The following is a 23,158-nucleotide window of genomic DNA, read 5'->3' as shown; positions in this document are numbered from 1 at the left end:
TCCCCCAGAGGGGTGTTTTTTCAGGGAGCTTCTGAACGGCATTGTGGAGGCTGAGAAGAGCGGGGGGTGTCCCTTTGCCGGGGAGGGGGGTCCCTGCAACGAGGGGCCGCTCGTCACCCCCCGCCCACGCCCCGCTCCTCGGGGCGCTCCCTGCCCGCGGCCCCCCCAGCTCTGCCCGCATTGTCCTGCCGCTCCTCCTGCCCTTTGTACGCCGGGAGCCCCCGCAAGCCCCGGCGGGGCCGGAGCGGGGCCTCCCCCCGCCTCCCCCCGTGCCCCCGTTAATGCGAGGAGACAGCTGCCCCGCCGGGCGCTGGCGCATTGTTACTCCTATTTGTCAAAAGGCCGAGGATGCTCCATAGATCGCTCCGTGGCTGTTGTTAAGTGTAATTAGAGGGTTTATGTCCCCAATTTCCATGAAAATGAAGCTGTGAGGCTCCTCTCTTGGCATTCACCGCGTGCCTTAATTGTATGGACATTAAATCAAGGTCCGCTGTGAACACGCAGAGAGGGGCTCGGGCTGTCCCCGCTCGGAGCAGGGCAGGCGGCGAGCGGGGCTTGCGGGAGAGAGCCGGGGGGGGAGAGAAAGAGAGAGAGAGGCTGTCAGTGCAGGGTCCACCCCGCCGGGCCCGCCGGCCGCCCTCCCCGCCGCCCGGGGCCCCCCTCCGCGGGGGCGGCCGCGGGGACGCGGCGGGGCCGGGGGCGGCGGGGAGCGGAGGAGGGCTGCGAGGAGGGGCTGCCTTGCGGCCGGGAGGTGCTGCCGTCCTTTTCCCCCCGCTCCTCGCCCTGCCGGAGCCGGCAGCATCCCCCGGACCTCCTCCCAGCCGCACCGCCGCAGCGCAGCCGGGCTGACGCGGAGCGCCGGGCGCGGAGCAGCCCCCGGGGGCGGAGGGGCGGACAGACGGACACATCCCGAGCTCCGGCCCTACCAGCGAGAAAAATGTGGCTGGTAGTGATAATATAATAGTAATAATAATAATAATAATAATGGTAATAATAATAATAATAACAATAACAACGGAGCCAGTAGCGCCGAGGACATCTCGCAACAAGCCTCCGGCTGCCGGAGCCGTGCGGCGCGTCCCGGCACGGAGGCAGGAGCGGAGGCAAAGCGCCCGGAGATGCTTCACAGCCCCCCCCGGTCCCGGGGCTGCGGGAGCGGCTCTCCCCTCCACGCCGGGCCGCCGCCGTCCGAGCCCCGGGCAGCCGGCGGGGGATGCGGGGGATGCGGGGGATGCGGGGGACCCCCGCTCCCTCCCCAGAGCGACATGAAAATCCCGCTCGTGTGCTTGTCTTTGCTGGCCAGGCAAAGGAGCCGGTTTCTCTCCTCTTGAAGGGAAACCGGTGGAGGTTAAACATGCGTTTCCCATCTCTCCGCTCCGCCGCGGTTGGCACAATAATCGCTTCATTTAAAAAAAATTAACAGCAGTGCAAAAAGGAAAAAAAAAAATTAAATTGAGAGGGATTGAAAAAGGGTAGAGCAATTAAACCGGTTTCGTTGATCGCCGTCATGAATTTAGGATGATTTCTCTCTCTAGATATCGCGTCTGAAAAATTCTCACCCCCTCCCCTTGCTCCCCTCTTTTTTTGTCCAAAAGCAAAAAAAAAAAAAAAATTAAAAAACAAAAGGGAAAAAAAAAAAGGAAGAAAGAAAAAAATCACAAGCCCATTAAGGTCGCTTGCACGAGGGGAAGAAAAAAATCCTGATGCTGTTCCAAGTCAGCGATAAAGCCGGTCGCTCCCCGCCACTGTCGCCCGCACCCCGCGCTCACAGCCGGAGCCCCGCTCGTAGCGGATTTACCCACTCGTGGACGCGGCGCCCGGCGGCTCCGGCGGCACAAACTCCGCTCCTCGCTCAGATCCAGTGCAAACGCCCTCCCGTGGCTCAGGACGCTTGTTTTTGTGTAGGCAAGCTGGAGATGAATAAGAAAGGCGCCTAGTCTCTCATTATCTTTGAAATTCAGACTTTTCTCTCTCATTTTTCCCCCCTTTTCTCTCTCTCTCTCTTTTTTTTTTTTTTCCTCTTTTCTCCTCCTGCCCTGGAACAATGCAGAAGGACCTCATCAGAGTGAAAACCAGGCTCCCGCTAGGCTTTAAAAGCAAGATGAACTTGGTGCACCACCCATCTTTCTCTTCTCTTCTCCGAAGCTCTTTAAAGGGGTTATGAGGCGTCTCTCTCAATTTATCCCTTTTCTCTTGATCTTCCTAGCAGAGGGGTTTGGGGTCTAGTCCTGGCTGTTTCAGCTGATCTCATCCAGTCTAAGGGATTAGAGCTTCTTCTCCGCATCCCGGCTCTCAGCACATCTGCTGATTGGGTTCAGCACAAGAGGATTACATTGGGACCCAATGACGTCACCGCTAGGACATAAGTTCTCCTCCATTAACCAAATCCTCATCAGCAAGATGTCCTTGAAACTGGAGGAGTAACATTCAGGACTCCATCGCCAGCCCGTCCCCACCTTCCTCCCGGGCGGGCTGCTGGGGCTTTCGGAAAAAATATTGTTTAAGCTTTGAGCACTTGCAGCTGCATCAATAATGCACCGCTCCGGGCTGGAGGATCGAGGCGGCACAGGAGAACGTGTACCCTATAAATAGGGTTCTGCACCTAAACTGTTAATCAGAGGAGCTTTATATATTCTGTTGCTTTTTCTTTTTTTTTTTTTTTTCCCTTTTTTTTTTTTTTTTCCTTGGGAAGGGAGGGGGTGGAGGGGCAGAGGGGGAGGGGAAAGCTGAATCCTACAGTTATATTTCCAAGCTCAAAAAGACATCAGCGATAATTTTCTTTAGAGCTGACATGGATGTAATTTTAAAACGTGTTTTCTTTCTTTCTTTTTTTTTTTTTTTTTTAAGTAATGTGTAGGATTTCACCCCCGTTCTCTCCGAGAAGAGACAATGTGTCCTGAGTTATATAAAGTAAGCGGCTCCCTTTAAATATACAATACGAATTTTATATTTTGGGGTTTAATGCTAGATTTTTCTTAACGCTGCATGAGCTCAGATTCACAGGAGCGAGGACCTGGAAGGAAATGGGTTTGACTTCCAAGTGAAAAACTGAGAGAGTATTTTTTTTTTTCTTTAAGCTAAAACTTCCACCCTGGAAAACGCCAAAAGCACGTATAGATTTGCTGCTCTCAACCTGCTCTAACCTATGCCGTGGCATCCAGGCGTCTCTCCCCGTCCCTCTCAAGCATCCTGCACTTGCAGTTTAGCTGGTGCCTCACTATATCCTTCCACCACATCCATTTTGCGAGCTGGGAAGCAGAGATGGGTTTGCTGCAGCTCTTGTTGGTTAAACTTACAGACCTCAGCACAGGGCGGCTGCTACAATGGGAATAGGCTCTGAGGTTTATTTATTTATTTATCTCAGGCCACCAAATTTAATCTCTGGGAAAAGAAATCGTGTGTAATAACAAGCAGACTATGTCCAGTTAGTAGAGGTCTTGCTTACAAGCCATGCATGTGTTTAATTTTTTGGGAAACACCCTGCTTCTTCAGTGCTAGTTATCCATCCCTCCCATCCAAACACACACATTCCCCCAAAAAACTGTATACAGACACACTCACACTCATTTTTGTGACAGGGTGTGCAGGTCTGTGGCTTTCTACACGCCCTTATTCCCTGCCTAGAGTAACTTTTATGGCCAGCAGTGCTGTGCGTGTTCGCTGGCAGAGCTTTCAGGTGACGATTTATTTGCCTGGGTGTATTTCTATACACTGTGGTATTTTCCTTCATGGTAGTAAGGCTGTAAGGTGGGGGAAGGCAGGATACAATTGTTTTGATGGAAGGTATCTTGCTCCAGTGCTGGAAGTCTCTCCCTGCTGCAGCACTATGAGCATTTCCAGGACAGCTGGGCAACAACCGCTGGAAGAGGGATCTATTTATTCCTTCCCCGCTGGAGCAAAACAATTGTTTTGAGGCCGTCGTCTCCCTCGCTGCTGGCCGTGCCACGCCAGGCCGGGCTCCGAAGGGGAAGCCGCCTCCAAATAGCAGCTCGTAAAAAACTGGTGGGCCCCGTTGCCTGCTGAAATGCTCTGCAGGGAGGTGAAATATCACCTCCCAAACTCAACAGCCATATTTACAAGGCAGCAACAGCATTGAGAGCCCCTGTCCCTGTTTGTGTGCCTTTTCCTCTTCCTCTTTTATAATGCTGCGGTTCATGACAAGCACAAACCGGGGACAATCGGCGTTTGACATTACACAGCAAAGGGAATTTTACCTTCGCTTTTCATCTTCTGCAACTTAAAAAAAAAAAAAAATCTGCTTATTTAGAGCCTGTTCCATATTGACCTATTTACTCCACCAGACCGAGGCTCTCAATCTTTTATCGATTTAAAAGAAAACAACCTAAACAAATTAACACGGAGGAAAACGCTCAGGTTTACCGTGTGCACGGGGCCTGTCCCCGGGAGAGGCTCGGACCCGGCATCCGCACCCAGCCCCGAGAGCTCTGCTCCGAGCCGAGGGATGCCGAGGGGCTCCGGGGATGCTCGGGATGCGGCGGGGCAGCCTCCCCACTGCCCACCCCCGACCCCTGAGCTCCCATCCGGCCCGGGTTTGGCCTCCCCGCGATGCCCGCTCCCTGTGCCCGCCCTGTGCCCCGGTGCCAGCCCGCCGGTCCCCGCGGCCCCCGGCCCGGCCCGGCCCCGCTTCGCTGTCCATGGTGTTGAAGGAGCGGAGCCGCAGCGGCGGCGCGGGGGCGCCCGGCTCAGCCCTGGGGGGACACGCGGGACACCCCCGGCTTGTTTCTGCCCTTAGATGAGGCGACGTTTCTCTCCGTGCCCTTCCCGACAGCTCCGCAGCCGGCCGGGGAGCCCTGCGGGGAGCTCGCTCTGTCGGTCTGTCTGTCCCCAGCCCTCGCTCCTGCCCTTGCCTGCCCCGTCCCCCCGCCAATCCTCCCCGAACACCCCCAGCCAGGGGCTGATGTTGCTCTCCCCTGCCCCGGTGGAGCGGGGCTGGGGTATTTTCAGCCTCCTGTCAATGCGAAGCCCCGTGGTAGTGACTGAGCGGTGTCATATGGTGGTGGGGGGGAGCGCTGCTGCTCGGCAGGCTGGCAGCAGGGTTTATTTCTCCTTTAAAACAAACCCACCACCGGCTCGGCCCCTCTAAAGTTTGCCATTAAATGCCCTCACCAGCTCATCCCCTGCTTGTGCGGCCCTGCAGCCTTTTTTTCATCCCTTTAAAGGCAGGCTGGGTTTGGCTGCTATTTTACCAACACTTCCAGTGAGACATTTTGTCTTAAGCGCAGCCCTTCCTTAATCTCTAATGCAGCATTTCTCCATCCCAGAAGAAAATAGTCAGATGATTCGTAAAGGGCCATTTTTTTTTCCCCCTTTTTCGTTTCTTTCTTCTTCTCCTCCTCTGTCGCTCTCTGCCTTTTTAAACCTACCACCTACTGTTCCCCGAACAAAGAAATCCCAGAGACAAGCAACATGCCTCCACTTTCCTTCCATTTCCAAGCCCCTGCTCCACCATGCATAGATGACCACATTAGAAAAATATACAAGATTGAACCCCAAATCAACTGCGGCACAACAAACGGCGGAAAACGTGCGCTCAGCCCCGTCCCGGACAACGTGACACGCACGCACACACACAGACACCACACACGTGCTCTCTCTCACACACACACACACACATTGCAGAGCGCTAAAAACCACCCCAAAATCTCATCCCCCTCCTCATTTCTGCTGAATAAGTCAATAATAAGTGGCCTTTGTCTGTCTGTACCAGCGGGATGCGGCCCAGGCACCGGAGCAGCGCCGAGCGGCCGCTGCCCCATCGCCAGCCCGAGCATCGCCTCGGAGCTGACCCACAGCCCGAAGGAGAAAGCAAAATCTCTTTAAAATGAAGCCCAGATCTCTTTCAAGTCTCAGACAAAGGTTTCGCGGGTTCTAGGCCTCTGGTTCCTGCCCCAGAAATCTCTCTGTGTAGTAAAGGCATCAGCAGAGTTTGGTCCCTGATATAATTTCAGACATTCTTCTACAGTTTTTTTATCTTTCTTAGAAAGCAATTCATTTTCTTAGAAAGTAATTACACTTACAAGAGGTTTGGGAATCAGATTTTTCTATCAAGTCTCCTCTCCCTCTTTTCTCTCTCTGTCTCCTTTTGGTCTTCTTAGCTGCTGCAGGGCTTTTAAAATTTTTTTTTTCCAGATCTGTAATAAAAAAAAAAAATAAATAACCCCCCTCCTTCCCCTCTTGCCCTAGAAATATACAATTTGCTGATTTGCAAAGCCTCTTCCTATGTGGAGGAAAGCTGCCTGCTCTCCCCACGACTCGCTTTCCTGGCCTCCCAGCTCCTTGAGAAAGGAGGAGGGCCTTGTGCATTACAATTCCATTCAATCTCATTCATTCTTGCCTCTTTCTAACGGTCTTTGGACAGCAAATCCACACCAACGGGGGGTCCGAGCCCCCTCCCCAGGCCCCCCCAGCCTTAAACACACACAATAGCCGTCAGCTAACAGCACAGCAGCAACTTTGAAACATTCAAGCTTCTGAAGTGAAGAATGCCCGCAGCTCCCCAACCCCCACCCCTGCCACTTCTTCCTGGGCTTGACATTTAAAAAAACATATAATGATCTTAATTTTAAAAAGGGGAAGGGGGGAAAAAAGAGTCCTCACTTGGGTCACACTTGGTTTCTCAGGGCAGAATTCTGGTGTCAAGAATTTCCTCGGCAGGAGAGGATTGCTCCATCACATAGCTAATTACCTGCTTCCCCTCTCGGGCTCCACGCTGCAGAAAGGCTTTTTTCTTCCTTCCCCCCTTTCCCTGGAGATGTTTATTTGGTCGGATCAATCACCAGGACACTTTCCAGCCTAATTTTTCCTGGTCCCCTCGAGAAGGCACGGCCGAGGGCGGGGAGGTGCTGGGGGCGTGGTGGGGTCCTGGGTGTTGTGTGCTGCGCTGGGGTGGGGAATGGGGTCTGACATCCCCCGCTGTGGGGGGAGCAGAAGCTGCCCCGGGGGCTCCCCCGAGCCTGGGGTCACCCCTGTGCTGCTGTCAGGGGGTGCACAGCTCCTTCCCTGCTGAGGTGGCACAGCTGGGGTGTGGGGTTTGCTCTGGCAGGGATGGGGGTCCCTCTCCTGCCCCACCACGGGGGAGGTGTCTCCTGCCTCTCAGATGGGATGTGACCAAGCAGGGGCAACAGCCTGCCCCTGCCAGTTTGGGCTGGGGAGCTCAGGCCTGACCACTTTGTCTCCATCTCCAGCCTCTGCTGGCTGCTGCACAGAGCCAGGACCAGCCTTGGGCACAGATTCCCCACACCAACACCCCCAAGGTTTAAAGTTTGCATATTCCTCCTCTTTGCATTTTCTGAGAGAAGAGTGTTGTTTTCATAATCTCAACCTGCTGATCTACCCTTCTTCTCCAAGGAGCACCCCTGATCCCAGCAATGCTCTCCCAAACTCCAACATTGTCCCAGGGTGTCTTTCCCGGGAGTGGGGAGGAGAGAGGTCCCTGCATGAGACCCCACTGGGATTCTCACTGAAATCCTGGTGGTTTTGGTCCAGGATTTCAGTGGTTGTGGCAGGGGGTCACTGTGCTCAGCAGTGGCCTCACTGAGTTTCCAGGCACTGCTGACTCCCCTGGCCAAGGCTGCAGCCACTGTCCCCTCCCTGGTGGAGGGGACAGCCCAAGTGATGCTCCTGTCCCTCAGGGCTCAGCCTGGCTCTGCTGGCACCCCCTGACGATGGAGTTTCCTCAGAATGGGGAACAGGACAGCAGAGAGACCTCCTGGATTGGTCTGACTTCAGAAAGGGAAGGAGAAAAGGCTGAGGGAAGGGGAAGGGGAAGGGGAAGGGGAAGGGGAAGGGGAAGGGGAAGGGGAAGGGGAAGGGATGTGCACTGGGGCAGGGCTCTGCTGTCCCCGCTCACTCCCACAGTGGGATTTTGCAGTAGTACAAGCATTAGCAGGAGGAGGTGGCCAGAGCTTCACTGCACATATTTAAGGGAAAAGTCCAGTCCTAGAGGCAGCCTGTGGCTACTGCAATTCTTTTAATACAATTAAAAATCAATGGCACTCTGTGCACGCACACAAATAAACATCACCTCTCTGCATCCCTGCTTCCCTGCCCACCCCCTCTTGGAGCCGGTGGGGAAGGCATCTTCTCCAGAGCCTGTTCATTACTGCTCTACTTAGGTGGGGAATTGCTTAACTGGTCTTTCTCCAGTAAATCATATTAACTCCAAGCACAGCTATTTATAAAATGTTCCACAGCCCAAGAGTACGGCATCCAGATCACTCGAAGAAAATTAGGCGATTAGGCGTGCATAATCCGAGCCCAGTGCGTCTACGTACAAAGCCTCGCCAGCCGTGCTGCCTTCAGCTATTCACTGACATTAAAGAAATCACCGGGTTTATTGCAAGCCCAGCCCGGGCCTGAGTCCCAGCCAGGGACAGGGAAATAACCTTTTGCAGGGCAGAGCGTTCCCGGATGGCTTCTGATGGCGGGGAAATGAAGCCCAACCTGCAAAAGTCTCCCCTCCCCAGCCCTGCTCCTTCCCTTCCTGCAGAAGGGCCCCTCCAGACATCTAAAATGCAGCACTCCAGGCTGAGTTTCTCCCCCCTCCTCCTTTTGCGACCCATTAAACGTCTTCTATACATTTCCTCTTCATCTTGTCAAGGCCAGTTGCTCTATGACTGCTGGTTTCCCAGGCAAATCACACCAATTTCTGAGTTGATGTTGAAGGTCCACATTGGCTCAGCAGGGGTCCCAGCGAAGCACTCATCCATGGAGCCGGAGGTCAGGCTCTGCCCTGCTTCGCCAGCTGAATTATTATGATTTTTTTTTTAAAGTCGTGTTGTTCTTTGAACATTTACAGATCTGTTGGCGACGGGGATAACAACAATAACCAAAGGAAGGGCGTCCTCGCTGCTGACACGCTTCTGAGCCTTTCTGAGAGCGAGGATGCTGAGCGGGATGCGGCTCCTCCAGCTTGCTTGCAGCCACAACTCCTAAAGAGAGAGGTTTTCAGAGGAGGCTGCTGGGGTGCAATGTGCAACCCCCCCCAGCCAGCACAGGCCAGGGCTTTGCCCCGAGCAGCCGGCAGCTGCAGGCGCCCGCTGCACAGCCGTGCCCCTCGGGCTCTGTCCACGCATGTCCGAGCTTGCATTCACATTTTAAAAACATCATTTGCTTAAGGGTGTCTGGCTGCCTCATCTGTGCCTGGCCCGGGAGCGTGGCACACAGACAGCCGTGGGCAGCCCGTGTCCCTGTGCAGGCTGACACGCTCTGGGTGTGCAGGGCAGGAGTGTGAGCACTGCCCCACGCCCCCAGCCCTGCCTGTGCAGGGCTCAAAAAGAAAATAAACCTGGTTCCTCCTTTTGCACCCTTATGCTCTTTTTCCCCCCTCTTTCCCTTCCCCTTTGCCACCTTTAACATTTTTAATTAAATTACAAGCTTCAATAATGTTTTCCTAACTGCAGTTCCCCGCTTCCTTGTGGAGTAGTGTGTGGAAAGGTATAATTTTGCAAACAGTTTCTTTAAGAGCTGGGCCTGAAGTACCATCAGCGATGTGTGTGAATAGAAAAAGAAACACCTCCACAAAAGAAGGGATTGTTAATGGAGGACAATCCAAAGGGGGCCCACTAAGGCCTGTCCTTTACAATAAGGATGGAGGGAGATGATTTGAATGCAGGGGGCCCTACTTGCAAATCTGGACAAAAACAAAATGGTAATAAGGGTTGAATCCCTCACTGGTCAAAGCAGTGGGCAGCAACTGGTCTCTTTAACTCCCCCCACCCCCTCCTTCTCCCAAATCAGACCCCAAACAAGAGGAACTCTCCTCCTCTTTAACTTTATTTCCTTGATTAGCTCTAAAAAAATAATCACCCGGGTGGACTTGGAGGAAATTTCTGAGGGCTGTTTGAAGGGAGAGCGCTCCTGTCGTGCAGGTGCTGAGAGATGAGCCTGGCTGCGGGCAGGTAAGCACCGAGGGGATTCTCTTTCCTGGCACGGGGTTCCGAGGCAGGAGCTGGGCTGAGCTCCGCAGGGCCCTTCCAGCAGCACGTAGGGATGCTCCGCTGAGAGGCTGCTGCCTCCCCGGCCCTGCCTCCAGATGTTGCATCATTTCGCGGGGTCGGTTCATTTTATACCGCTGCTTGTGGCTCCCTCGTCTTGGAGCCAATGAAACCCTCACGTTTGAGGTGGGGATGTGGGGGGAATTGATGATTACAGTGCTGTGTTTAAATGCTGCGCTCCCCTTATTTAACAGGGTTTCTGCAAAATGTTGGGAAATGGCTCTGGGGAAGTGAGCGCAGGTTCTGCCTGCATTGAGGGCTGTGGGAGGGGGATCTGGCTGTGAATGGGCCCTGAGTGCTGGGAAAGGGGGTGCCAAGGCTGGAGACATCCCTGTCTGATGCTGCCCCCCCACTCAAGGACCCTCACAATTCCCTGCCCCCATCCCCATCCCCATCCCCATCCCCATCCCCATCCCCATCCCCATCCCCATCCCCATCCCCATCCCTGTCCCTCTTTTTCTTTCCTCTGCACTCCCCCAAACTCAGCCCGGCTGTAGGTGTTCATTCGGGGGGGAGGTGCAGGAGGGGGGTGGTCAAGGCTCCCCCCATCCCTTGGCACAGCTTTTGACCCCCCAGGCCTGGTGTCCCTGCCCTACTCTCTGCTCAGGGCACCCCACAGCCAAGTACGGATCTGCCTCGGGGGGGTGGGGGGAAAATGGAAACAAATTCCCCCATGGCTCTGGTGGGCACAGCCACAGCCCCTCTCCCATGCATGGGACGCTGCCAAGGTGTTGGGGCAGCTTTACAGCTCCTTCCTCATGGGTGTGCTGAGTGAACTGGAGGTTGTTTATATATTTATATGACACATAGATAGTGGGGTGGCACATCTCCCAGCATGGCCAGGCTGTGTGTGAGTTCATGCTGTAACAGCCTGCATGCTCCACATCCCCCGAGCTGTGCTGGTGCAGCCTGCACGGCTCACTCAGAGCCTGCAGGACACAGCTACTTCATGCAGGTATTTTACAGAACAGATCCGTAAAATCCCTACAGCTCCTGTGGGCTCTGAGCTGGGCTGGCTGTGCTGCTGTCCATCTGTCCAGACACAAGGACATGTCTTGCCCTCAGAGGTGTCATTTCACCATTTCATGTGTGAATTCTGGTGTTCTCTCAGCTTCCCCTGCAGAAGTTGGGCAGCTCGATCATTCCTCCACTTGGGAGTGGTGACTGAGCAGGGGATGAGCCAAGGCTGAGCTGGAAACCTCCACTCAGTGGGGCTGGAGCAGCCCTGTGCCCCCTCCCTCTAACCCCACATCCCTTCCTGCAGGAATCTTCAACACTCAGTGTCTGGGAGAGCAGCCTGACATTAGGGAGTGCCCCCAGGTATGCTATGGGAAGAGCTTTTTCTAGGGAAAAAAAAGAAAAGCACCACATTTCTGATTGTTTTTTTTTGCTCTTAGGAAGTGTGTTTATCCTGAGCTATGCCTAGGAATATGGTCCTGGCCATGAGGGCTTTGAGAGATTGTTTTACCCTAAGGAATGGAATGAAAACAGGGTTGGCGTTGTGGGTTTCCTCCTCGCTTACTGAATCAGCCCAGCTCTAGCAAAGGTCCCAGTAAAGGGATCAGGCACATTCCTGTGTCTGATGCCACTCTCCAAGCAACTGCTGAGAGGACAAATACCCATTAGTGCTTTCCTGAGCCCCCCTGTCTTCCCCTCTCCCCCTTCCTTTATTTACCAAAAGCGCTCCCACCCACCCACCTCAAGTTTCACCTCTCCTTATATATTTACCCTAAAAATAGGATCCCCTAACGGCGGTGGGAGCCTGTTTGATCCAAGAGAGCTTCCCAAACACCTTCAGCCGGTGTGAGCAGCCCGGCAGCGGCTCCCGGCTCTGCTCCGAGCCGCTGCAGCGGCGCCTGAGCCGCAGCATCCTGAGCTGGGGCCGCGCTGGGGAAAAGGCAGCGCAGGTACCTGCGGGTACCACCCCGCAGACATCCCTGCCTGGCGTTCCTCTGTGACGAGAGTGACAATCTGAGTGACAGGAAGGCACCTCGGAGTTGATTACGACAGAGTAAAACTCTTTCAATCTCTGCTGCTGCAGCGTCACCTCCGTATTTTCTCCAGCGGAGTTTTAGCAGGGGGAAATGTTTTGTGTGCATGGAGCTGCTGCTTTGGTGCTGCCTCCAACCATCTAATTGGAATTGTGGGTAGAGGGGTTCATCCCGGGGCTTGGTTGGGCTGAGTTGGGTGCTGTAGTTTCCAGAGGGAAAGTGTGCATGTGAACCCCAGCCCTGGTGCTGCAGGAGGGGTGCTGAGGGATGCTCGGGTGTGGGGTTTGCCAATCCTGCTCCCCCTCCCGTGAAATGCGCTGATAATCTCACATTAATGCCGAGATCCAAGGCAAAGAAATAATGCAAAATAATTCTTTGCACGGGGAGAATTCGTATAATGGGAAATGCAAACTCCAATGTTCCTCCTTCAGACAAAACAAGACCATATTTAACAATGCCTTGTTAAAAATAAAGAGGAAATCTATTAATGTAATAACTAAATTGCTATTATAGGCATCAAAGCACCCTGATGCTTTGACGTAACTTTATTTCCATCAGTCTTTTTAAAGAACACAACATTATAAAAAAATAAAATCCCCCACCGTCCCGCCTCACCCAAACGCTGCCATTTTACTCATTAATTTTGTAATTAATCAGTTAAGAAGTTCTGACTTATTGGATTAAAGGGACGGGGAAATGCAATTCCGCCCAGCCTCATTTTAATAGGCGATTGTGAAATTGCTCTTTTGAGCCTGTGCCTCAGCTCCGCGCCGGGGTGAGGGGCCGGCGGCCGCGGAGCGCCGGGGCCGGGGGGACCCTCGGGGGGACCCTCGGGGGGACCCTCCCCGCTCCCCCCTCATCCTCCCCCGTGCCTGTCTCTGCTCTCCCTGCCTTGTCCTCGCTCTGCCTGTCCCTGTGCTGCCTGTTTGTGTCCTTGTCCTGCCTGTGCCTGCCTCGTTTGATGCTGCCCTGCCTGTCCCTGTCGCCTCCCCAACACCCATCGAAGGGCTCTTGGTTTTGTCCCTAAATCGAGCCCTGAGCGGATGAGGTGTGTCCCCAGGGTGCCAGCCCGGGTGTCCCAGCCCGGTGAGCTGCTGCAGGCTGTCCCCAGAGGCGCCGGGGTTTGTCCTTGCCGCGGTGACCGCGCTGTCACAGCGGCCGGGAAGCCTCGGCTGCGCTCAGCCCTGCCCAGCCCTGCGCACCGACACAGGCAGGAGCCAAAGCAGACAGGGATATTTCTTTAAATTTTTCTTCTTTTTTTTTCTCTTTTTTTTTTTTTTTTAACAATACACGCTTTGCAATTACACACGTCCAATGGATTATTTCTCTACCTCTGCCTTTGATCTTTTCAGAACTAGACAGCTTTAAAAATATCATCCCTCTGTTTTCAGCCATTTTGCAGTTCTTGTACAATTAATGTACTGCAGCAATCCACTTATTTTCTTTTTCTTCCAATTCTTTCCAGAGCAAACAGGCACTCCTGTCCTTACTGTCCCGGTGAGATTTATTTCTTCTCTCTGCTTGTGTCATCACCAACACCCTAGAATAAAAAAGTACGTATTTTGCTGGACAATTTTGATGAAATCAGGGATGAGGTGTAAACCCGCTGCCCCGACCTTACCACACAAAGTCTGTTACTATTATTAATCTGTAAACTCCACAAAACTTACATACATAAATGCATGATTTAGCTAATTATTTACTAAAGATTTTTTTTTTAGCAGTGCAGCAAATCTCTGGAGTTTCTGCATTTGCTTTGCACTTAAAAGAAGTTGGTGCAAATGAAATCAGCACATTAAAGTGCATCTTTCATTAGAGGACAGGGAACAGGCAGGAAATCTGTCCCACCTGTCTCCATGCCATTTATCAGGTGACCTTGGAGCAGATCATTCATGTGGAGTTCTGTGCTTGGGTATTCTTATTCCTCATATTATTATCTCCTCTTCTTTACTTTATTGTCAAAATTCCCAGCCTCTCCCAAGGTACTCAGGGAAAATCCTCAGGGTTGAAGCACTTGCCTTGGCTTTGCTGCTAGAGATGTGGGCTGGTGCCTCCAGAGCTGGAAGGGGCAGAGGAATGGGAATCCACACCAGGCTCTCCAGCAACTGAGGGAAATTCTGCTTCTCATTTGATGGAGGTAGTAAAAAGTAAAAAAGCAAGAGTTTTTCTAGGAGAGGAGATGGGGCGGGAGGTTAAGTGATATTGAGTAGTTTTTTACATAAAAAAAGCACAGTAAATGTTGTAAATATTGTCCCTTCTCGTGCTCTGCACAGACACGAGAGGAAGGGAGAGCTGGGGAGGTGGCTGTGGCAGGGAGCCCATGCAGGACCTGCCTGTGGAGATGTCAGGTCCAGGCTCGGCTCACTGCCAGCAGGGAAAGATTAGTTGAATGTCACCCTCTCTGGCAATGAAACCTTCCTTTATCACTTCCAGCCCTGCCTCTTACCCTGCTTGGCTTCTCCCGCCCTGTCCCCCTAACCCATTCCCATTGTCCCTTGTAAAAGCAGACGCCTTGTCCTGCCTCTTTCTTTTCTTTCCCTCTTTCCCTTGCATTGGTCTCTGCTCCTGCCCTTCTCTCTGGCAGCCCCTGCCCTCTGTCCCTCTGCAAACCTTTGCTGTGAGCCAGCTGCTCTCGGCGGGCACGGAGATGATAAAACCCACTGGCTTGGCTCTTTCTACCCCTGCAGATCTCTCCTCAGTGAGACACAAGAGAGAGAGTGAGATCATAAAGGCATTTTCTCACTCAGCCTAAGCCATGAATTTTAAGTCCTCAGGACAGAGACTATTTCATATCATGAGTGTTTGTGCAGATTCAGCACAAGGCAGCAACCACACTGTTATTTTCCCAGTATTTTCACTTCCCTGACTCCTACAGTGCCACTGTTTCATCTTTACTGAAGAGCTGTATTTTTCACATGGCTGTTTTTTTTTTCTCCCATGAATTTGTCTGACTTGCTCTTTGGTGTTTATAGTTTAAGACATATTGTTTATTAATTATAATATTAATAACAGGTATCATCCTGCTATAGCAATTAAATAATTACAGAACCCTTTCTGATCTGGTCAGACAGAATGCCCCATATGTCAGGAATATACCTCAGAATGCACAGAGCTAAATATGAACAGAGCCAGGCACTAAATGTTAGGTTTATCTTCCCATAAACTTAAATATGTGCATTTCTTACCCAGTAGGATCCTCCACAGACCCATAAAGCAAGTGACAGAGTCATCTCCTCTTAAGATGCTCTAAGAGCTTGGAGAAATTTGTTAGGAGTGCTACTTCTGTAGGCACTTGTTACCATGAATTCACGATGAGATTCACTGTTTGCCTTTACATCCCCTCCTCTGGGCTTTCCCAAGCCTGCTGCAGCCTCTCCTTGGAATCAGGGCATCCATTTGTGACACTGGGCTTTCTGAGGCAGTGCCTAAAGGGATCAGGACCTTCACTCCCCAGCAGCTGATCCATTGCAAAAAGGTCCTTGTGCCACCCTGCTCCACCCCCTCACCTGCCCGAGAGTCACTGGAACTGGGGCAGATGCCTGGGCCAACGCACACCCCAGATGGTGCAGCACATGGATGTTAAACTCGGGAAGTAGGAGAGCCCAGCCTGCCTGAGAAAGCATCTCCCCACTCATCCATCCTTCACTGACTCCCTACTTGGCAGCAGATGTGATTTCATTATGGCACAAGGAGTTCCCAAGGCTCAGCGAGGCTGGCGGCGGCAGAGACCCTTCGCTGCGTTGAATCACAGCCATTTGCAAATGCCAAGTGGATTTTTCTCCCTCTCAAATCAAGGAGAGAGGCTGAAGATAGTGAGAAGAAAGCCAAAGATGTGGAAGGTCTGAAGGGTGTTTTCCATGCCTGAAGGTCTGTGTTAGGGGTAGCTGGGGTAGCCAGAGCTCTCCGTCCCTGCATCCCCACCACCCTTCTGATGAAGGGAGAGGAGTTGAATTTTCAGCCTTTTCAGTTTGCTCCTTTCCCATGACATGACAGTTCTAACCCAGTAGCAAATTCATTATTTTGTGGTCTGATTTAATTCCTGGACTTTTCCTTCTCCTCAGACTCTGTTGTCCTATTGCATGTGTGATAGTTCAAGATAATTGTGAATTAGCAGAGCTGAATCCTGCACGGTGCAGAGTTGACCATGGCCATCGCTCACAGACCCTCAGAGTGGGAGGCTTGAGGCAGTCACCACTGAAAACAATATTAATCACTTCCTTTCACCTTGCTGCCACTTAGCTCAGATCATAGTTAGAGCCAACCCAAGGACAAGATTAAAAACCTCACATCAGTGAATGCAGATACCAATGAAATCTGCAGAGCTTAACCAGCTCCTGCGAGCCGAGGATGGAAGGTGACACCTGGGCCACACCGATATCTCTGAGGTTTTGATCCGAAGATTGGAAGCTTCTAGACAGGCCACAAATAGAAAAGTGATGGTTATCCAAACCTTAAATATCTTCTTCTGTCTTGGTGATAGAAACCTTGAAAAGGTTAAAAAATAAGTGATTCGTTGGAGTCAGAGTAAATAGTACCAAAAAAAGAGATGTTCACTCACAAAAATGTGAGTATTTTTCCTTTTTACTTTTTTCTGGCCTCTGTGTCTGAAGAACAAAGTTTATCCAGACCCTAAAGTCTAAACTGGACATAGCCCTATGGAAGTGGACCATGAAATTAAAAAAATTTATTTTAAGAAGGGAAAACATTATTTTTTGATGCATAATTTCAACAAATTAATTTCTACACCTGAGTACACACCCCAAATTTCCGTGAGGTGTGTTGTCTGCCCAGAAAAGATCAAGCTCTGAATATTTTTCAGAATTTGCATGACCTGGTCAGATAGTTTTAAATGCCAGTGTTGGGAAAAGGAACAGACTGTTCAGGACCTACAATGTGTATGTGGAGAGAATCAGATGATATAGCTACAAGGTCATAAATACTGTGAATATTAAAATTAATAGCAGAGCTCTTGAGTTAATGAAAAGCCAGTTAGGGCAATAAACATCTGAAAGAATAGATATGAACAAACATCCATCTTAGTTCATAGAAGAAGGGCTGTTTACAACTCTCCCAGATTTTAGGGCCAGTTCCTGTTGGAGTGGGCAGCAAATGAGTGATTCAGATGGTTGTGGGGCTGGAATTTCTCAATGATGTACAACTGAGTCCAACAATGGATGTCCCTGGCTGGCTGCTGAGTATCCATGAAAACCAGAGATGCTGCACTCTCCTGATCCAACACGTGTGTGGCTCTGTTCCTACCCCTGACAGCCTTGGCACAGCCTCAGCTAATGGGCTGTACACAAGGGAGATGTGAATATATGACAAAAGAGAGTCCAGCTCCAACCCTGAAGGCAGAACTCGAAATCTCCTCTGTGTTAATATCCAGCACTGGCCTCTCTGCACAGCTGAGTCTGTGTATTCAAATAACAGCAGGTCAGTCAAGAATACCTCTCATCCCCGATTTTATTCCTCTCCAGCCTTTCTCTGCACATGTTTTTTTATCCAGAAGAGAGCTCATGCCCAAGTTAAGCATTCACCTCTGTGGGGTGATATACACCTTGGCCACTTTGTGCTGCATCCAGGGGACAATCTCTGTGTCCCCAGAGCATTGAATGTCACCCCAGGTACAAGTGGGGAAGGGAAGAAGGCTGCAGTTTGCATTTTAAATCCTGAAAACATATTTTTAAGGGCTCTGCTTCTGTCTGTTCTCTAGTTTCTGAGAAAAACTCAGCTAAGGGAAGATTTTGGTAGAAACCCAAAACTGACATTCGCCTGCCTTTTCCAGGTAATGCATATGCATGCATGCAAAACTCAGGCATTGGTTGTTTCTGCCTCAGGATTAAAAGCTATGGCGTGCACAGAAATAGAAGCCCATCTTTACAAAATTGCTTTTGAAAATCCCATATGCCAGTTGCATACCCTGCAAAGATGTAGAGCTTGAGTAGTGGTACAGGGATGGGGCTGCTAGCCAGGAGCATGAGCAGTAAGCTCAGCTTCCCTGCAGGTCTGTTCTTTGTCTTTGGGTCATTTTTCCTTCCCCAGCCTGTTCTTCCATCTCTGAAAGTGAGGAGGTTAATGCTAAGTATTTATTTGTGTCTCAGAACAGTCCTCAACGACAACACTTTGTTTGTGACCAGCAGCTTGACCCCACATCTGCCAAAATAACCTGAATTCCTATGAAGGGACTTTTATGTTTAGCATGTACAAGAAATACAGGGATGGCTCTGGAAGCTGCTGCTTAAAACCCAGGTGGGTTTTAAAGGGCTAAATGGCACATCAGATTACCAGGAGTTATGTCAGAAGATGATGTGTAGGAAAACCAGGAAAAATGTGAGAGTGTTTTGGAAGAGAAATAAAAGTATCCCAAACCCCCCTGCAATTTCAGCCCAGAGGCAGCCCTGACTTTGGCTGTTGCTAAGAAAAGAGCAAACCCCAAATCCTGGTTGTTCTCCCACTCTGGATGTTTTCTGGGTAGAATAAATCTTCCCTGCTTTTAAAACAAATGAGACAGCTTCACAGTGCCAAGGCCATTTAAATGGACAGTGAAATAAGGCCAGGAAACGATCCGGGTTCCCAATCTGCATTCCCGGTGTTTCCCTGCAGCTGAGGAACAAACACGCTGTGACACTTTGGCTGTGGCTTGGGGTAAGCGCCCAGCCCGGTGCCCCGGGAGGATGGCTGGGATGTAAAAAAGAGCCCGAAGGAGGGCAGGGAACGGCATTTTTCCTTTTTTGCTGGCAGGATGCAAAGGGAGCATCCCGAGCGAGGTCCGACCCTGCGAGGGGTTTGTGCCTTCCCCGGGATGCGGGATGGGGCAGCGGGGCTGGGCTGCAGCTCCCGCAGCCTCCCCCAGGGCTTTGTTTCCCACAAAAGATGAACCTGGCCGGGAATGCTGCGAGCAGCGCAGGAAGGATGCCGCAGCTGATGGCTTTGTGGGTTTTTGTCAAGCGCAATTGGAACAAAAAAACCAGCACCAAACCAACCCCCCTCCCACCTGAACAAAACAAAGCGGAGGAACGTTGTGGATCAAACCTGGGATTATTTAGGGTTTGAGTTTTCAGGCAGGAGATTGGAAATAGTGGAGTGGTTTTCTCTTGCCCTTCCTTGAGCAGTGTTGCAGTATTTTGGGATATGCATTTTCCCTCTTTCCAGACTTCTACCACAGAAAGGATTTCTTTGGCTTGTTTTGGGAGGTCTGGGAATTACTATTTTCTTTCCCTTCAAGTCTCCTATTGGAAATGTCAAGACCCTTCCTGTCGATTTTCCTCGCCATTCATTAATCCATTTGATTTAGTTTTGTTTGAAGGAAAGGAGGTGTTTCCTCCTTATTTCTAGCAAAATTCTCCAGTCTGCATTTGTAGCTGCTGCAGCTTTATTTTTGAAAACACGGCTTTTAATCTGAGAAACCATTTTGAAGTGGCAAGTTTTTAGTATGGAAATTTGAATTTGCTATGAGCTTTAAATGTGTTTGTGTGAGTCTTATTACAGAAGTTTTCTATTTCCCAGAACTTTCCTGATGTTTAAAGTCACTCAAAGGAGATTGTCCTGTGGAAGGGTGATGGAAAATACCCTCTGTAGAAATAATTTAAATAGATTTAGTCTTTTTTGAAAGATTTCAGCTTTTTGGGATCTGGGTTGGAGCCTCCTTCTCCTGTGATTAACTGGGGCATCCCTGTTGTCTCGATGGAAATATAAACTAGTGCTTTCTGCTAAATTCTTTTGAAGTCAGTTTGGAGGCTGAATGCTCAGAAACAAATTGCTAATGTGAAGCTGCAGAATCCTGGAAAAAAATTAAAAATTATGTTATCAGGCAGCTAAAAGAGTGGCTGTCTGCTCAGGATGGTCTTGGAACAGAGAATGTGACCACCCATAAACTGAGTGTGAGGCTATGATATTTTTTGCAATATTTGTGCTTTCAGATCTGGAGCTCAAAAATGAGGTTTGAAGTTTTTGTGTCCGTTGAGAGCAGATTTAGAGAATCTCCAGGTTCTTGCAGGATATGGTCTCATCCTTTGGGTAGATAGAGTGCCAATAGAAGAGTGGCAAAGGAAGTGAAAGGCATGAAAGGAAGATGCAGATTAAACAGGTTTTTTACTCACTTCCCCCTCTCTTTCCTTGCATTGGGATGATTTCTATTTTATTTATGAATGTTGAAGAAAATAGCTTCCTTTTTTTCCTCTAAGAAAAAAACTCCCCAAACCCACCCCCAAACCCCACCAAAAGCCAACTGGAAATCAGAGCTGATTTGAGCTGAGAAATCAACATCTGAAAACTCAGCTGAACTTACCCATTCCCCTTCCTGTCATTATTCTGCATAAGCTGGATCCATTTTCCCCCACTGCAATCAGCTGTGAAGGAGAACTTCCATCGATTTCAGCAGGAACAAGCTAGAACATGTTAGATTTAAATATTTGAATCCTCTGCTGTGCTACCTAGGCATGTCAATCTGTCTTAATACTTTATTTCAGGTTATTATATCAACAAAATTCAGTGATATGCTGCAACAAAATTGCATTACATGCTGTCTCTGTGTTCTGAGCTATGATACTCCATACACAGTGGCATCCTTCCTCTGAGTGTGTGATTGTATGTGAGCCCTGTCTCTAAATACATTTCAAATATGTTACATTTTTAATTCTTCAAGGAAAAAAAAAAAAAGCCAAAATCCTGGAACAACAACCAACAAAACACACATTTCTTAGATTGTGAAAACAGATTCTCTCAAAATTGTATCTCAAATAATGCAGAGAGAAAGAGCAAAAGCTCTGGGGATGGGTATGAGCTGCCAGACATCACAGAGAGCAGCACTACAGGGTCCTCCAGCCAAAAGAGAATCCAAATTAGTGACCTATATTGGGGATAAACTGGTCATGCACCACAAACATGATTCTGTAATTAAAACCTTCCCTGGTACAGACACAATTGATGCCCAGCGTGCGCGTCGAGGCATACAAAGCAAAACAACTGCACTGGGAGAGTTAACTTTTTAAATCTAGTCCGGCTGAAATGTGGAAAAGAGGAGCTGGGATGTGCAGGGCAGCCCTGGGATGCACGGCTCGGACACACGCGCGGCTGCGGGGCCGGCAGCAGGGCAGGGAAGAAATACAAACCAGGTCCCAACGTGGAGCCTTTACTTAAAGACAGAGAGTCCGCCGCTGTGTGCCAGCCTCTCCCGGGGTCAGACATGCACCCCAGCTCGGAAATGCTCTTTTGCTAAAGCGGGGCCGATGCTGCAGCGCGTTTGGCTTTGGGAGCAGCCCCGGGCTGCGCTCCTCCGCTGGGGTGGATTCCAGCAGCGATGGGGCTGCGCTGACATCAGGAGCCTTTGCTGAGTCAGGATGCGCTGCCGCCCCAGCTCGCAGCTCTGCATCTGCTGGGAGAGGGGGAAAAGTGCATTTTTAGTCAACTGCTCGCTGGGTGAGGCCGGGCTGCGGCGGAGGCAGCGCTGCGCGCCGGGCACGGTCACTGCGAGCGGCTCCGGGGAGGTTTCTGCTCCAACACGCCATTTAACCCCTTCAGCCTCCTGGCAGCTGAATAAATAGGCAAATGAAGCAGGGCTTAATCTAGTGTCCACCCCCTTCCAAAGGCCCTGCGCTAAAGAACTTAAAGGAACTAATTGCTTCTGTATTGCTATTGCTGCCCAGCCGCTGCTGAAAGCCTCCTGGAGGTTTGCCTTGGGTCTGTGCTCTGCGTGCCAGCCTGATTTTGTTAGAATTTACTATATTTCCATATTAAAACAGCCAGGCCGGGGGGGGAAGAAAAATGGAAGAAGAAAAGGGAAAGAAAAAGAGAGACTCATTAAAACTGCATCATGTCACCGGGCTGAACTTCCCATCCCTCCACTTCCCCCCTCAATCAGCGGCAAGGATAACAATTAGATGTGATAGCTATTCCTAATAGGCAGCAGTTAGCGCTCGCTGCTCCAGCTCTGGCTAAAGCAGGAGAACCCTGGATCATCCCCTGCGAGGTTACAGCTGATGGGGCTCCCATGGCCAAATAAACCTCTCCCAAGCGGGGCAGGAGCCGCAGGGCTTTCCCCTCTGCGCGGCTCCGGCTCAGGATGCTCTCCCTGTTCATGCAGCAGCAGCGGCAGCAGCAGCAGCAGCAGCAGCAGCAGCAGCAGCAGCAGCAGCAGCAGCAGCAGCAGAGCCCGTCCCGGGGCTGGGCTGCAGCTCCAAACCGGCCCCGGCAGCCCAGGCAGCCCCGGCCAGGGCGGCAGCAGCGCCCGGAGGCACTCAGCCAGAAAACTTGGAATTAGGAGTGGGAGAAAAGGTCACCTTGGAGGAGCAGATATAGAGAATTAAAAGAAAGGGGCTGGGAGTGGGAGAGAGGGAGGGGGTATAGGGGGAGGCTGAGGAGGGAAGGAGGGAATGGGACGTAGGATTTCTAAGGAGGCCTGACCCGGGAGGATAAAATATCCTGTTTTCATTGGTTCAAATGAACCATTAGGGAGAGAGTAATTTGTTGACCTTTTTGCTGCCTTATCATGAGATGAGCAGCCTTAACATGGGCTTCACGTTTGCCTTAACCCCACCGTAAATCATAGAAGAATCGATTTTTTCTTTTTCCTTTTTTTTTCTCCCCAAAAATATACAGATAAAGAACAACAACCAAGAAACCAGCCTATATTTTAAGATGATTTAGCAGAGCAAGGCCAGGTAGATCTGTGCATTGGTTAGACTCTGTGGATGCTGTCCCCTGCCTTCCTTATTTGTTTTTGCTCTCTTTTGGCTGAGCAAGTGGGAATGTGGGCTGTGCAAAGGCTCTGCTTCCTTTGGGAATTCAGGCTGGAGGACAGTGATTTTCCTCTTATTTCCATCAGCCTGGCTTGGCAGTAGTTCCAATGAAGTCAGTTTGCACTCTCCTAAAGCCAGTCTCTTTCCCCAGCTCCTGCAGATAGTCTGGCATGATTTTGGCCTAAGAAAGGCAGGGCCGACATGAGGGTTTGGTTGAAATGACAGTTTTAGAGTTCGCTGTGGACCTTCCATGCAAGGTTGCCATCTGTGCAAGGAAATGGAGCTTGCAGAGTTTGGAATATGTCAGCTTGCTGGGGGTGTACCCAGAGGCTGCTCATTGCTGAGCCCAAACCACACTCAGATCTTGTGAGGCACTGGCTTTTCTTGAGTTTCACTCTAAACCTTGATTTGCAAA

Source organism: Lonchura striata, chromosome 17 (assembly GCF_046129695.1).
Source record: "Lonchura striata isolate bLonStr1 chromosome 17, bLonStr1.mat, whole genome shotgun sequence".
Lineage (NCBI taxonomy): Eukaryota > Metazoa > Chordata > Aves > Passeriformes > Estrildidae > Lonchura > Lonchura striata.
Note: the sequence above shows the minus strand (reverse complement) of the source record.